Here is an 18,464-nt window from a genome sequence, read left to right on the forward strand (position 1 = left end):
AGTATTAGGCTATTATATTCCAAAATTACTAATATCTCCCCAAATTTTGGTCCTATGAACTTGCCGTTTTTGCTACTGTCTTCCTTGACCAAAAATACTACAGTATGCCAAACTGCAGCGGTCAGCTCTTTACAGATTTTGTGTGAATCCCCAGACACACACACAAGCACACAGAGGCCACTTGGCTTTTATAATATAGATGGATCTGTTCTGAATTCATCTACTTCCACTCAAATCGACACAGTTTAGACAGAATGAAATGAATTACAAATATTTTTCACCTGAAAGTGTGGACCGTTTTCTATGTGAGAACATGTTAAATGCAAGACCCAAACTGGAATTTATAGTTACACTGCATGGACTAAAGTATGTGGACACACTGGATTCAGGTGTTTCTTTTCTAACAGGGGTCTGGAATATAAAATAATAATGACAAAGGTCAGAATGTAGTTTTAAATTGGGATAAATATCATTGCATTGGTTAGTTTGGTTTAAATTGTTATCTTTGGTTCCTAAATGCCTCAGAGATGGTTTTGACTTCATTTCTCTCAACATTGATTTTGTTTTCTCCTTTTTTTTGTCGATGACTATGATTTTAAATGTTATACCTCTAAATTTCTACAAGATTTTTTCTGCTCTGACTGTAAATAATAATTTTCTACCACAAATAACCATCTACCTCCTTCACATCTCACTGAGGAAGAAAAATCTCCCATTTAACTAAAATTAAAAGGAAATATTGATGTTTTTATCTCAAATCACCATGAACAGGACATCTTACAGCTGCACACATGATGTGTCCCAATACTTTTGTCCATATACTTTATAAACATTGGGAAGTAACTGAAATCCCATAATTTCTACATTTCCTCTCATCTAAAAATATTATGTCGTAAGGCTGGAAATCAGATCAAAAATATGCTCATGACACATAGATTGATAAAGCTGTAAGAAGATTCTTTGGCTTCAAGTACAAAATATTAACAAACATAAGGTTTTTTTTCCTCTAAATGTATTGGCAGAGGTACTACTATGTATTAAATACAGGGAAATAAAAAAAATATGTGTATTATTTCAACAATATTTATGCTTTTCTGATCGGATAACTGTATTTCTTTTTATCCATGACAATGATTTTAAATGTTCTACGTCTAAATTTCTAAAATATTTTTCATGCTCTTAATGTAAATAATAATTTAATAACTTAATTTAGTAAATTTTCTCCCATAACTATCTGCTTTCTTCACATCTCATTTAGGAAGTATTAACCTCTCATTAAACTTTAAGAAAATATTGATGTTTATGAACTATGTGGGGACACATCATGTCTACAGCTATAAGATGTCCTATTCATGCTGTTTTGAGATAAAAACATTAATATTTCGTGAAAGTTTAATGGGAGATTTTCCTTCCTAAGTGACATGTAGCCCAGACCCTTGAAGAAACACCTGAATTATTATTATTATATTAATATTTTGTTAAAGGATAGTTCATAAATATAGACATTCTCATGTAATTTTAACTTTTTACACTAAAACAAAGACAAAAATTTTGGAGTTCTTATTATTTATAGGTTATTATGATAGTATTTTACTGGTCCAACCCACTTGAGGTCGAATTGTGTTGTATGTGGAACCTGATTTAAAATGATTTTGACACCTTTGATTGTTCATGGTTTCCATTGGCCTTTGAAAACAGGTACATGTAGGTTAATTCTGGATTTGGAGATGGTCCCCAAGCATCTTCAATGGTTCACTGCTCCTAATGTGCAGATGTTAATGGTAGTTCTAGGTACTGTGTGTATTATGGGTAAAATGAGGAAGTTGAATTCCCCTACAGGGACAATAAAGCACATTAAGCATCATTAAGGAGCAAAGACATTTGGGAGTAGAGTTCCTAAATGAAGCACCAGGTAAACACGTACACAAACAGAAAGAAATGATACAAAAACAAACCATACTGTGATTATTTTGATAGATATTACAATTGTAATGAGTCCCAGAGTAACTAAAAAAGTGACTAATTGCAGGTATTTCCCAAAAAATATATAAAATGACGGCCAAAACGAGTCAGAGGCAGAAATAAAAATCCTATATTATATACAGTGAATGTTCCAGTTTTGCCAAATGGCTAATTTTCATCTGTTGTTCCATGTCCAGATGCTGAATTCTCCTCTAGAACAATACAATAACACAGAAAGCTGACAAAACAGAGTAGAAGCCCAAAGGAGTGAAAAAAACAATGGAAGCAATTATAAAAAAAAAAGACTATTATATAGATGAAGCATAAAAGCAGAGTGTGCAGCATTTCTGCAAAGAGAACGGACCAAACATGTACAGAACAATCGACAACTTAAGATGGGATATTTGCTGGTGTTTGTGCCAAACGGGAACGTTAGATAAGATAAGGAACATTTTCTCATATAAAAAAAAAAAGAAAATGGATTTGTCATTATTTATAGGCTATTATGCTATGGTTTTTTGGTCCGGCCCAGTTGAGATCAAATTGGACTGAATGTGGAACCTCAAAGATAATGAGTTTGATAATGTTTCACTTAACCCTTTATCGGGCAAGAGACTATTTTTGGTCATTTCCACATACATTACAGACAGTGATAATAACAATGTGGACAGGGGTCTGGATCAGCACGCATGGGTGTCTAATGTTCTAAAAGTGATGTTCTAATGTTCTAAACTACATGTTCCTATCACCTTACATGTGCTTTTTCTCATATTTTTAATATTTACTTCTTGTATTTATTTATTTATTTTCATTTACAGGTAAGGAACGAAATATGCTAACTTCATTGACCTTGATTTTCTAATCGGCAACAAAAACGTTTGAATTCACTAAAGTAATAAAGTCTTGTTATGTCCTCCAGTAACACACAAAGGCTGAAATTTAGATTTTTGGAGTATTTCTATGAGTGCCCTGTGAAGAGTTAATTATTCCGCCTTAATGTGAAATACATGTTAAAATACTGAGGGTTTTTTTGTAATCAGCTGTTTTTATTGATTGTGATTTTCCGTTTGCAAGAATAAACAAACAAATTCAACATTACACAACAAAACCTGTATACTGCACCTATATAACACACAGAACCCCCCCCCCCCCCCCCCTTCCCACCTTTATTCCCCTCCTCGTGGGACACACAGTGTGGTATTGAGAATCTGACAAATGAAGTCCAAATCAAAATAACTAAATAGAGTATTAATCAGGATTACAAACTGGACATATAGAGTTACCATAGATGAGTATCTCAATAGTCACGACAACTGTTTCTTAACATCTTCTGCAGCTTTTTTCTACATCTTCAACGTTCTAAGCTTAGCATCATTAATACAGGCTGATGACCACTCCAGATAGATCAACTTGAGAAGGGCTTGGAGCCAATGTTTTATTGATAACTGGTGGGTTGAGAGCCACCTCAATACTCTGTTTTTTTTTGCTTAAAAATGCTTAAAAATGTACTTGGATATCAAAGATAATGTAATCTGAAGGCACCAGTCTCTGTTTTCTGTCTCCTTTCCCTGGTTACCGTCTTGTCTGTGTAAAATATCTGACCTACTGTATGCCACATGAAGCGAAAAGGACGAGCGCTGCAGTAATGTTCAGTTTTACATTCCTTACATTTGTCTAGTCTGGGATGTTTGGTCTTGATGTTATTGATCACATTTGGTTCTGATTTGGAGCCCACGGTCGACATGAGGGTGAATAAACCGACCGTCTGCTCCGTCCTCTGTTAAAGCAGAGTGGTGTGTGCATGTAGGTTGACACCATGTGTTGTCAGCAGTAATCTAAACTGCTGCTCATCACACACACACACACACACACACACACACACACACACTGTGCATGTGTGTGTTGGTGTGTGCGTTTGTGGAGGAGACGGTGAGGAGCTGCTGAGTCACCATGGCGACTGGCTGGGCAGCCATGACAGGATTTTGTTCTCCATGAGCATGAAAATGGAAAAAATATGAAACTGTGGAGTGTTTTGGTAGAAATGTTAAAGAATAATCATTTCTTTTTCTGTCCAGTCTCTGTCCATAGAAGTCCTTCATAAACACCAAAAGTGCATAATCTGCACAGTACCAGTCATGTCAAAATGTTTTTTCATCATTTGTTTTGAATTTTTTTGTTTCATCAACTTGAGCCATAAACAAAAATACCAAATACTCAGTAACTGTCATTTTTAAACCCTTTAAATGCTATGAACAAACCATGTGAACAAACTATATTTTTTGATGCAAAACCCAAAACACCATGGAACTTTTGCTCACAGGGTCCCACTAAAGTCAAGAAATGATATTGTCTGTAACAACTTTTGTAAAATCTGTATCTCGCACATTTGTTGACAACCCAGTGATGCCGGCAAACTTCCTGAAGCAAGACAATTAAAGTGCATTCAACCATGTCTTCAGGCCGGATAAAGTAGCCTTACAGCGTTCGATACAAACATTGTTTTATTTTTAAAAAATATCAGAAATGAAAAAACGTTTAGCACGTTAGCTACAGGCTTGATAAAACTGCGGAAGGCTACTGCTTGAATAAGATGATGTATGGGCATAAACGGAAGGACGTGGTTTCAATAACATGACCAGAAACATAGTCAGATTAAATACAGAAGATCTTATAGAAGAGTTTACACTTACTAGTCCAACAGTACCAGGTCCAGGTCTCCTTCCCAGTCCAACAGTACCTGGTCCAGGTCTCCTTCCTAGTCCAACAGTATCAGGTCCAGGTCTCCTTCCTAGTCCAACAGTACCTGGTCCAGGTCTCCTTCCGAATGCAACAGTACCAGGTCCAGGTCTCCTTCCGAATGCAACAGTACCAGGTCCAGGTCTCCTTCCTAGTCCAACAAGTACCAGGTCCAGGTCTCCTTCCTAGTCCAACAGTACCAGGTCCAGGTCTCCTTCCTAGTCCAACAGTACCAGGTCCAAGTCTCCTTCCCAGTCCAACAGTACCAGGTCCAGGTCTCCTTCCTAGTCCAACAGTACCAGCTCCTTCCTAGTCCAACAGTACCAGGTCCAAGTCTCCTTCCTAGTCCAACAGTACCAGGTCCAGGTCTCCTTCCTGGTCCAACAGTACCAGGTCCAGGTCTCCTTCCTAGTCCAACAGTACCAGGTCAAGGTCTCCTTCCTAGTCCAACAGTACCAGGTCTCCTTCCCACATCTCCTTCCCAGTCCAACAGTACCAGGTCCAGGTCTCCTTCCTAGTCCAACAGTACCAGGTCCAGGTCTCCTTCCTAGTCCAACAGTACCAGGTCTCCTTCCCACGTCTCCTTCCCAGTCCAACAGTACCAGGTCCAGGTCTCCTTCCTAGTCCAACAGTATCAGGTCCAGGTGTCCTTCCCAGTCCAACAGTACCAGGTCCAGGTGTCCTTCCCAGTCCAACAGTAGCAGGTCCAGGTCTCCTTCCTTGTCCAACAGTAGCAGGTCCAGGTCTCCTTCCTAGTCCAACAGTACCTGGTCCAGGTCTCCTTCCGAATGCAACAGTACCAGGTCCAGGTCTCCTTCCGAATGCAACAGTACCAGGTCCAGGTCCAGGCTGTAGGAGATGCATTTCATTTATTCTACATTTTTGCAAAGAATAATACTGTTATAGTAAATAACTTCAGTATACTCACATTTGCTTGCAAATATTTATATGAAAAGGCTTGAAAATACACCATCCAAAGGCAGATTCCAGCGTGTCTTCCTCCTGATTTAACCTCCAGATTCGCTTCAGCGTTTTAGACGTTCTAGAAAACCTCTGGGACACATTTTACTGTCTTCATTATGAGCTTCTTGCTAAATTGCCTCCTGATTCATCTGCCTGTCTTGGCCTCATCTCACACAGTGACAAACACATTTTAAAGGCATCATTTGGGGAATTACTGCTCTTCGTCCAAAGCCACAGATTAAACCCGTATTGATCTTTCCGTTCAGGCTGTGGATGAGATGCAGAAGAAAAACAAAATGTTGACTACGGACTTTGTGGCCCAGAAAGCAAGAATTGCAGCCACTTTTGCGAAAGCTTGAAAAACTGTGATGTTGATGATGGAGCTGAGTCCAAGTTTGGCTCCGTCTTCAGTTGACAAAGGATCTACAGCAAAATTTTATCTGTACATTTTTTTACACTGAGCAGAAACATAAGACCAGACCAGATTCATTCCAAGTATTTTTACTTGAGCATTTATTTTCTCTTCCACTCCCTCATTTTAACCCAACCTCACTTAATGCTCCTCAACATTTTCAAAATAGACTTGTTACTTTCAAGGGGAATTGTTGATTATTTGTTTTATTTTGCATTGTACCGTTTATTCCCAACATCATGGACTTTTTTACCGTGATTCACACTAAGTTCAACTCCTGCAGCTTCAGTTCACTTAACCCATAAAAACCCAGTGCTACTTCTATGGCAGTTCCCCAATGAATTTTTCTTGCTATTTAACCTTTCTTAAATTATTTATCACCATCAAATAAAACATATGTGCATTATTTCAACAGTATTTATAGTTTTCTGATCAGATTCTGTGTTTTTTTTTTATCCATGACTGTGATTTTAAATGTTCTACCTCTAAATTTCTACAGTATTTTCCCTGCTCTGACTGTAAATAATAATTTTCTACCACAACTAACCATCTACTTTCTTTACATCAAACTTAGGAGGAAAAATCTCCCATTAAACTTGAAGGAAATCTTTATATTTATATCTCAAATCAGCATGAACAGGACATCTTACAGCTGTAGTTGCAATATTTTTGTCCATATAGTGTCCTCATCTTTATTTCCAGACTCAGGAGTCCATTTAAAAACAAACAAATGAGCAACAAATGAAAAATAAATAAAATACACAGGTTAAAAACACAGAGAAAACATCACCAATGTTATAAAAGACAACTGTACCAGTGTGGCCACAAGCATGACTGGTATCGCACCGAACTATGACTGGGATTTGTCAACAAAGTGTATGTAAGATTTAGCACATTTAATCTATGTGGCAGAAAATTTAAAAAAAAAAAGTATATCAGTAATGTAGCCTCTCATCTTTATATTTCCATGGCTTTTACTTCATTACATCCATCACACATGATATTTTTACCATCTAAATACACCAAATACGTTGTAATCTCCATCTGCTGATTCTCTCGGTGCATCTACAGCATCAGCAGTTTTAACAGAATGTATCTGCATCTAGTCTTAGAAGTTGCAGTGCAGCTGGTTACAGAGGTGAAAGGGTTAAATCTAAATATAGTCTTAGTGAACAGGAGAAATGTTCAGTTTTACACACTACGCCTCTGATAATAACTCCTGCACGATGACTTTGAAGTTTTACATTCCATGGAGATGCATAAAACCAAACACTTTATTTACAAATAGGAACGATTATACTTATATAATCCTATAAGGGAAGTAATGGTAGGACAGAGCTTAGTTTTTGGTGAACATCTCAACTTTATATTTACTATTTAGAGCATGGGTGTCAAACATACAAACTGGTCCATGGGGTGAATTTATAGAATGGAAAAATTACACTGAAGATTTTAACAAGTCATTGTAGTTCAGGGGTCACATTCATTATTATTATTATTATTATTATTATTATTATTATTATTATTATTATTATTAAAAAAGCCCAGATGGACTAGTGCCAGTAAATTGTTTATGTCTAATCATGTAAATTCATTGCGTGCTGTACTGAGAAATCTGATGTTTAAATTTATGGGTCGCCAGAATCATTCAGAAAATACTGTAATTTTATTGCTGACTAATCCTTCATTTCGTGCTGTACGTTACACATCTCTGTCCTGGAAACACTGGTATGACTGCCTCTTGGAAGTATTGAGGTTTTTTTTATTGTTTTATTTTTTATTGTGTTTGTATTTATGTGTTTGCTTTTTAAAGTGGACCATGAGTCTGTAATAAAGTATATCTGTCTATTTATCTATCATCCTAATATGATCTGAAGTGGGTCAGACCAGTAAAATAGTATCACAATAATCTATAAAGAATGACAAATCCAAATATTTCTCTTTGTTTTAGTGTAAAAAACGTAAAATTACAGGAAAATGTTTACATTTACAAACTATCCTTTCAAAAAATGTAAATAACCTGAACAAGTACAAACCAAGGTTATAATAGTTTTGGATTTTTAATTATAGTTTAGTTTTAATTAGTTTTGACTTTTTTTTCTCTTATTCAGTTAGTTTTAATTAGTTTTTAGAGCAGGTTTGTTAGTTTTTATTAATTATCGTTTTTTTTCTGAATGCTTAGTTTTAGTTTAGTTTAGTTTAGTTTAGTTTAGTTTAGTTTAGTTTAGTTTTAGTATTAGTTTTAGTTATTTCATATATTTTATCTTCCTCATCATCCTATTCAAAGAAATTAGTGAGGCGTGGATATGGGCTACCCAGGACACTTTATTTGGGGGTCGGGTTAGGGCGGCTCATGGACTGAGCAGAGACACAATGTACCGTACAATGTATAAATTCCCTATAGCAGGTTGAGGTGGGGTGCAATCCATACACAACGTCACTTACATGAAACAATGCGAAGATGTGCAAAGCTTGAGAGGAGATGCACAAAGCAGCCAGCAGTTAAAGCAGACAGAAACATATATTAACCAGCTAACCAGCAGTTAAACCAGATAGGAACCTATTATAAACCAGCTAACCAGCAGTTAAAGCAGATAGGAACATATTATAAACCAGCTAACCAGCAGTTAAAGCAGACAGAAACATATATAAACCACTTATAAACATATATAACCCAGTTCCTCATCAGTAAACCACACCTTAGCAGATCTCTCATATCTTAATCATCTCCAGTTCCATTATTAGCTAACTTTGCTTCAGTTCAGTTCAGCTAGCTGTAGCTAGTAACATCAAACGTTTTTTAACATTAGAACAGGTTCCATACCTCTGTAATTAGATTAGTTTTCATCCTCCTCTTTTCTCCTCTTCTAAACTGTGCAGTTCAGGGCTTGGAAGGCCTTTTCATGGTGATAAACTCTCCAGTTTTAACCTGGATGCTAGTCCTGTTTGACTCTGTCCTTTAGCTCTGCTCTGTCTCTGTCACTCACGCGCGCACACACGGTACGCCAAAAAAAAAAAAAAAAAACCCGACCCATGTATCACGACAGTAAACCCCAGACAGGACTGTGCTCCTTTGTCCCAGCTTTAGTCTGTATGTTCCAGGTAGAGTGGGGACCAGAAGACGACTGGAAACCACCAGTGACCACACATGACAGACTGTGAAGTGTCCTATGGTGTCACCAGCTCAAACTGCTGGAGCCAAAGAAATTAATTTGATATCAATCCGACATTGACAAAGACGAAAACGAAGGGAATTGTATCCATAATTTTTATACGTTTTAGTTAGTTTTGTAAGCTCACAATACAGTTTCAGTTAGTTATCGTTTTTTTCTTTTAATTAGAGTTTTTATTTATTTCAGTTAACGAAAATGTTATTTCAATTTTAGTTTTCGTCTTTTCGTTCGTTTTCGTTAACGATAATAACCTTGGTACAAACAACCTGAAATGTCTTAAGAGAAATAAGTGCAATTTTAACAATATTCACCCTGTCACTAAATGTTTTGTGCCTTTGTAGATCCACTATGACCTGTAAGTTATAATGTGTAAATGATAAACCGAGTCATAATATTGTTAAAGCTGCACTTATTTTTATGTTCATGGATAGTTTGTAGACGTAAACATTTTTCACAATGTAATTTTACTTTTTTTTACTCTAAAACATTTAGAAAAGTGTGGAGTTGACATTATTTCTGTATTATTATGCTATTATTTTACTGTTAAGGCCCACTCCAGGTCATACTGGGCTGAATGGGACCATATCAGCCCATTTTTAGCATCACTTCACTTGTTTCCAGTTCGTTCCTAAACTGATTTAAAAATGCTGTTATTTGTTTTCAAATGCGTCAGTGGCCTTGCTCTGCAGAGTCTGTCCGACCTGCTCCAGCCGTACACTCCTTCAGATTCTCTCAGATCGCCACATCAGTCACATTTAGTCGTCCCAAAGACACAGAGGAAGCTGAGAGGGGGCGGGGCTTTTTCAGTCGCTGCCCCCAGACTGTGGAATGAACTACGACTAACAGCTTCAGGTTGCATGACTCAATTTCTATTTTTAAATCCTCTCTTAAAACATTTTTTTTTCTCTTTGGTTTTTATGGTCTTAATGTATAATTACTTTTATTTTTTTATTCCTTCTTTAATGTGTTTTATTCATTTGTTTTTATGTCCATGTACAACACTTTGGCCGACTGTGTTGTTTTTAAAGTGCTTTATAAATAAAGTTGACTTGACTTGAATGTGGCCCCTGAACTAAAGTGACTTTGACACCCCTGCTTTACGTAGAGTCTGTCTTGGTTTATTCTGCTAATAGGGAGAAAACAAAGATAATTCAGTGCAGAATAATCATGATTTGCTATCATTTCTCCACCTTTTCTTTCTTGGTGACAGTTACTGATGCAGGGTGACACCGGCACAAACACACCCTGAGTTATTCTGTGATTCCCTCCCTCTCCCTTTGTTTTCCTTTATCTCCTGAACTGTGTATGAACTCTCTCAAGGCTGGACAAAGAACGTGAAAGCTGCAGCATGAGCTCAGACCTGCAGTGAAACCAAAAGTGCTGTTGAAGCAGCGATGCGCTTTGCAGAGACCACGCGCCACATGAATTTATCATGATTATACAGAGGGAACAGTCACTGCAGATCTGAATGGTTTTAGAGGGTTTATGAGCACAAACAGGTGGACTGTCACAAACATATGACAGTAGGTTCACCGTCCCAGCTCGGCCATATGCTTACGGATGTGGAGTTGTAATTTTTAGCTCATAAGTTGATAGACCATGGGCTATTTTGTCACTTTTGTCGTTGTCGTCTTTGTCGTTGTCGTCTTTGTTGTTATCGTCTTTGTTAGCAATATCCTCAGACATCTTCTCTGATGAAACTACTGATTGGAGCTTGATTGGAGATTGATTTTTATATGTAGCTTTTTTTGGGACAATGTTTACAAAGTTTGTTCACACTTTTAAGCAACTTTGAATTTTTTGATAATTTTTTAAAAATTTTAAATTTGCCTTTGCTTATAATAATATAATAATATTTTGATGGTTTATAACATGTGGTTAGAGATATCAACATAGTTAATAGTGATCACTGATAGGAAGTCATATATGTCCTTTCATCTGGGTCCATGACCTTTGACCTTGAGTGACCTCGAAGGGTCAAATGCAAGGCTACTAATGTCTAGATTTCAACAATCTTCTCTGAAACTACTGGTTGGGTTCATTTAAAATTTCATATGTATCTTCCTTGGGACAATTTTCTACACAGGTTGTTCACAGTTAAGAGAAATTTTGATATTTAAATTTTTGACAAATTTTTGAAATATGAAAAATGTGCCTTTAGTTATAATGGTCCATATTTTAATTGTTTGTTACATGTAAATGGTTACAGATATCAGTATAGTTCCTATTGATCACTGATAGAAGTCATATATGGACTTTGATTGAATTAGTTGAGTTCTTCTCCAGTGAAAGTCCCGCCCACTTCTATAGTTAGACTGATCTGCATCCAGACCACAGGACTGGAACATAGAGACAGAACCTGACAACCTCACACTATCACCTTGTTATTGATTCTTGATAAAACATAATGCTGACATACAGGGACATTGGGTCTATTTTTTTCTTTCTACTCACTCTCCAGTGAAATGCAGGAAAAAGCGCTTCCTCAGGGCCACAGACGTCTCCATTCACTGCTCTTACATCATTAGCACAGACTCAGATATTGCATTGTGAGTCATTGTTGGTCCGGCTGACCCGCTCTGTCACTGTAAATCTGACTTTCATCAGTATGAAGCAAAAACAGCTGTTTTTTATGCGACAGGATGAGAATGAGCTAAATTTTGCACCCACAGCTTAAACACACCCTGAATACAAAGGCTTATCCATACTGCTAGGTAAATTAGAATACATTTTTGAGTTAGTGCCACTAGAAAATAAGTCAGTAAATACACAGACAAGTAGTTAGACTGGATTAAGTTGTTATATATTCACAAATTACACAATTTCTCAAAAACATCTCTTCTTTTACACAATTCATGTTAAAAGTGTAATGTTTGAACACTCATGGCTAATATTGGAGGTTTTTCTTTGTATTTATGTAGTTTCTCTGTATTTACCTATGTAGTAATACACAATAATATACTATCATTTTACCATGTATTTGTCAAGGGACTGTACAAGTAAAGATGGGAACAAGTAGAAAAGTGAGAACACATTGCGGTAAATTACTCTGGTGAGGATGACTCTCTGCGTCTTTGTCTTCCATTGTTTACAAGTCAGTGGTGAACAAACAGTTATCATTCATCCCATAAACTGAGGCTGCAGCGTGAGTGGAAACAGCATCTGTCAATATGAAGACGCATAAACCTAGTCTTTTTACACCTTTAGATGTAAAGGTGTAAACAGATAAAATGTCCTATATGCAAGTTTAATGACAGCATTTACGTCCAAACAGAACATATTGTAGTGAAACATGTGCTATATGTCCCTTAACCTATTGTAACTAAAGGAAGAATACCAGTTAATCAGTCTATAAAAGCCTTAATATAAAGTTAACTGAAACCTGTTTAATATGATATTTGCACTAGTAAAGTAAAATGGCCTTTATTAACCAATGTCAATGTTTGGTCTATGAACAAAAATCACACTGTACTTTTTTTTCAGTTATGGTTCTATAAATACTCAAAATGTTGCGATCCTATATTAAAGTTTTTTGCAAGTTGAAAGGACAGTGTGTGGGATAACTTTTTTCTTCTTGAATTGTACCTCATGCTCCTGCTTCTTACTTTAATCTCAGAATTCTGACTTTTTTCTCATAATAATAATAATAACAATAATAATAAAAATAATAATAATGGGGAAAAAAACTTAATTTTAATTTTATTTTTTTCCAGTGGCCCTAATCCTCTTCCGTAGTTTCTGGTTGTTCATCTTATTCACATTTTTTTAAAAGGGCTGTTTTGTAAATGTTAGGATTTCCATTATTTAATTTTACTTTTTCTCTTTAAAGCATAAGAAAAGTTTGTAGTTGTCATTATTTCTATGTTATTTTGTTATTATTTTTACTGGTTTGGTCCATTTGAGATCATATTGGGCTGAATTTGGCCCCTGAACTATAATGAGTTTGACACCTTTGTTGTAGATTCTGTTGTTTCCTGCTCATCCTTGGATCTGTGTGTGCATTAAAGGGACAAAATGGACGTCTGATGACCTAAATCATTACATTTGTGGGTTGAGACTTGTTTTAGGGTTAGATTTAGTCTCTAGGAAAACAGTGTGCTTCATGTTTTGACATATGTGTATGTGTGGTTTTGTGTTGAGATAACGTGATTACCTAGTGGACAGTTGGGTTTGCAGAGGGAGAGGTGGCGGAAGCTGGAGCAAGGGATTGTGGGTACAGTTACTTTTAATCCTTTAGAGTGCAACAGCTGTCTCATCAAACAAACTCTCAGCATTTCAGTTTCATCCTTTCAGTATCTACATCCCAAACACAGGATTTTACTAGTTCTGTAAGAAAATACGTATTTACTGGTTAGTTCAGTTTGTTAGTGACGTGATTGGTACAATAAATATTATAGTTAAAGCACCAATAATGAGAATAGAAAATAATGATAATATCACAATACAATTAACTGAGTAAAATAAGTAGATGGACAGAAAAAAGAGAACGGCAAATCATTATTATAACATATTTTTATACTGTTATAATGTTATCATAATGTGTTTTTCTTCTCAATACGTTTTTTTAATATATATTTTCAGCTAATGCACAAACATTTTCAGTGTTTTGTCATTTGTTTATTTAGCAGTAAACCATGAAATCAGAGAAATTTAAAGGTAGAACATTTAAAATCATAGTCATGGATTTAAAAAAAAAAAAAGTCAACGTTGGGAGACGTTAAGTAAGAACCATCTCTGAGGCATTTTTGAAGCAAAGATAACAATTTAAACCAAACTAACCAATGTAATGATATTTATCCCAGTATAAAACTATGTTCTGACATTAGTCATTATTGTTTTGTATCCCAGACCCCTGTTAGAAAAGAAACACCTGAATTCAACGTGTCCACATACTTTTGTCCATATAGTGCAGGGATGTCCAACTCATTTTCCTTCAGGGGCACATACAACTTAATATGATATAAAGTGGGCCGGACCAGCAAAATAATATAAATAATAGGATACGAACTTATAAATAATGACAACTCCCAAGTTTTCTCTGTTTTTAGGTGAAAAAACTTAAATTCCATCATGAAAATGTTTACATCTACAAACTGCTTGAACATAACATGAACATGTATAAATAACCTGAAAATCCTTTAGAAAAATAAGTGTGATTTTGACAATATTACGCTTTAGTTTATTTATTTACACATGTGCATTATAACGTACAGATCACAGTGGATCTACAAATGCAGAAAACATTTGATAACAGGCAGAATATTGTTAAAATTCCACATACTTCTGTTAAGATTTTCCAGGTTCATATTTGTTCATGTTATTCACACTTTTTTTAAAAGGCTTGTCTGTAAATGTAAATATGCTTGTGTAATTTTACTTTTCTTACACTAAAACTAAGAGAAAAATGTGCAGTTTTCATTATTTATAGATTATTATGATAGTATTTTACACCTGTGTTATTGTGTGTATATATTCATCACACTATCTACACATAATTTTTGCCTAAATAAATCATGGTGGTTCAATAAGAAATAACTGGAACTCCCTCGGACAGAAAACAAAGAACGCCAACTCCAGGCCTCTGATTATTTGAGCTTATGAAACCTCTCCAACCGAGCGCTAAATGTTGCGGAGTAATGTACTAAGAGGGTAACAGAGGTTTGGAAGCTCCAGTGTGGGTTGGGTTTATTTTAGGGTGTGAATGATGAAATTGCTGAGTGCAGTGTGAGAGTGTGTCTGGGAGAGCGATGAGTGTGATTATAAGATTATAAATGAAAAGTGAAGTGTGTTGGTGGTGGATGGAGCGACAGGCTTCCACGGTGCTGTGTCCTCTGAGTACAATGGCCTACAGTTCCACCAAGGGCGGCTAACTCTCTACTGTATGTCCTCATACTGGACCCAGTGTGTGTGTGTGTGTGTGTGTGTGTGTGTGTGTGTGTGTGTGTGTGTGTGTTTGGAACAGCGGCGAGACAATGGCGGCTTGTTCGATGGGAGGTTGGATGATGGGGTAAACAAAAGCCGAGGGCCGAAGATGGAAAAGTTTTTCCAGGGGTCAAACTGTCTAAGGGTTAGGGCACTGGGTTTATGTTTACGCTGCTGACATATTTATTCTTGTCCCTTTTTTTAGTTATTTACTTATGATCTTCATTAACCTGTAAAGATCAAGTGTTATTTTGTAGCAGAATTTTCTCTTTATTTAATATTTCTTAAGTGATTTATCACCATTTATTATAATCATATCCTCAGTATTTTGCTTTTTTTTTTTCAGTGAAATCATGTATTTTCTTATATTTAATTCACTGATCATGTAAATGTTTATAAAAGCTCAGAGTAAAGTTCAGGAGGATCAGGATAAACTTTATTGTCCCATGCGGGAAATTAGTTTTGGACAACAGTGTCTCAGTCATGACCACATGAGGACTGATCCAATGAGACTGTCAAATATCCAAGCAGCTTATGTAGTTGGTCTACACCTACTTTCCAAAACACCGTAGATCACTTAAACCACTGTTTCACTTTATGTCACTGTGGCCTAAAATGTGTAAATACAATCAGATATCCATCCATCCATCCATCCATCTACACATTGCTGCATTCACATTTGGACATATACAATCACAAAACAACTCAGTCACAAAATCAAAGTCGGCATAATCACAATTATGTATCAAACCTATTTCATATATTGTACCCTTCGCTCCAAGATAATAGAATAAATATAATTGATACAAGGTAATTTAAAAAGGGTGGGAGTCATTTCATTCCTGAAAGAGTAAAGATTTAAAAACCAATGAAACACATAAATAGTAAGAACATGGGTAGTTTTAAAAACCAGGCCTTAGGCAAGGTTGAATGAAAGACAGAGGACTCAGGACCCATTGATCGAAGCCGTTTTCTTCTTTAATAGTCCTATGGATGTTTGGAGAAAAGAGAGTTTGTAACGGTTGGTTTAGTACCTGTTTGCCAACCATTACAAAGTCTCTTTGAGGGTTATTACATCAGAAACAGAGAAAACTGATGAAAAATGACTTTTTTAGCAAAGACATCAAAAAATGAACACTGTCACTGATCTAACTCCATGGGTTTTACTGGTGAATCAATGTTGTAGAAGATGACAGCGTTTCCACTATAACTACGGAGCCTCTGAACATCCAAATGGGTCATATCTGATGACCATGAAAAGATGAAGAACTGTATGGATTAATGGCTCAATATGTATTAAACAGTTTAGATCAGTAGATGCTTTTAGTTGCCAGTGGCTGTTTGGGTCTTTATGGGTTAATTTTCATCATGGTAACAACTGGTTTTCCTGGGGTCCACACAAACACAAGCAAGACTTTTACATGGTTGACAACAAGTGATGATAAATAAACCAAAAAAAAAAAATTATAGTTCATACACCAATTAATATCACAACAAAACAATGCCCTGATATGTGTCATTACTAACAATAATAGATAAACTAACGTAAGAGTGAATATTCTAGTAAAGGCACAGTTTATTAAAAAGTAAAATAATTGACTCTTGGTACAGTGAGGCTAATTTACAGAGTTTAGTAAAAATCAGTTTTCCATCATTGTCATAGGTACCCTATCATTAAAACAGTCAAGGTGACCCAGGTACAGACTGGTTAATGGAGCCGGTGTCAACCACAGCCTGGCGGATCCTAATTGCATATAATTCCATATTTGAAATGCCGTGTTTTTGACATCTGTCCACTGTCCCCTTGAAAAAGTTTTGTTCCAGAGAGACTTTTTACAGAACATGTACATGTAATGTTTAGATTAGGTTGACCCTAGGCAAACCTATCTATCTATCTATCTATCTATCTATCTATCTATCTATCTATCTATCTATCTATCTATCTATCTATCTATCTATCTATCTATCTATCTATCTATCTATCTATCTATCTATCTATCTATCTATCCATCCATCCATCCATCCATCCATCCATCCATCCATCCATCCATCCATCCATCCATCCATCCATTTTTGTGTACTTTAACTTTTATGTCACCAACCTCTTTTTAAAATTAGTCCTGGCCAAGTTTGACAAAACAAAGTTACAAAATTACACAGTTAAAACAAAAGGATAAGATAAATAAAAGAAGACCAAGGTTTTAGCAGATTATGAAAAACAAGTGCATGTTGTGGAGTCGGCCTCCACAAACTCTTGGACTCTTTGGATTTACAGTAAAAGCCCTCAATGAAATAAACTCAGTTAGTTTCCAGTGTTTCTGCAACATATTCCATGCACAAGGTTCACAGCAGACAAAAACCCCTTTACCTGTTTCAGTATCCAATTGATTTTTATGTGCTGTTTACTTTTGTTTTACTTTAGCTTTTTTTAATACCATAATACACTTAATCATGTGCACATGTTCTACCAAAATAATGAATGTCAACACTAATTTATCACAGTTTATCATGTTTTCTGAGGTTTAATACTTATTCTAAAGCCATGATACATCATTGTTGTATTCCTGAGTGAGATGACCTTCCCTGTCCACTAGGAGGCTGGGACATTTGTACACCTTTATTTACAAGGCCATACTTGAACTACTGCCTCCCTATAACCTGTACAGAGCTGGCTAAAAGGGCATTTGTCTACTTCCTTGCACATGGAAGACCGGACACTGACTGAATTGATCTTCTTAAATGATTTTAAATCCAAACTCAAAATGTTAGAGACTGACTCAAAATCGTGCCCTTGTTTTTCATAGTTTGACTTGTCTTGTAAATTTTTGTATGTTATAACTGTGTGTTGTATTTCATGCTGCTTCTTGGCCAGGACTCCCTTGAAAAAGAGGTTCTTAATCTCAATGGGATTTTTTTTTTTTTTGTTTTACCCTCGTTAAATAAAGGTTAAATTAAAAAAATAAAATAAAAAATTTGCAAAGAAACCTGTTAAAGAACTAGACAACCAACCCAGAGAACTCTTAGCCCTATTCCAGTTATAGTGGAGGGAACCAGATCTAGATAAAATGCCAACACCGAGTTAACAAAATGTGGAGAAAGGTCTGGATATGCAAAACTAGAGACACATCAGAAGGCTGAGAATTTAAAGCAGATACTATGCACTTTACGATCCACACAGAATGAGCTGACAACCCACTTTTGGATTACAACCCACCAGTTGAGTGCGCAGTAACTAAAGTTTTACACAAGAGGCTGGTGTTGAAAGGTTTACTAGGCTGATTTATTGGAAAAATAAA

General features: G+C 36.0%; 1 protein-coding gene across 1 annotated transcript in view; it reads left to right on the plus strand.

Moving 5' to 3' along the window:
* The window catches only part of LOC115437433 (formin-like protein 8), a 67,851-nt gene that overhangs the window by 13,704 nt on the left and 35,683 nt on the right, over window positions 1-18,464 (plus strand). The gene's annotated exons all lie outside the window — the stretch shown is intronic.

Source organism: Sphaeramia orbicularis, chromosome 17, assembly GCF_902148855.1.
Source record: "Sphaeramia orbicularis chromosome 17, fSphaOr1.1, whole genome shotgun sequence".
NCBI classification, from domain to species: Eukaryota; Metazoa; Chordata; class Actinopteri; order Kurtiformes; family Apogonidae; genus Sphaeramia; species Sphaeramia orbicularis.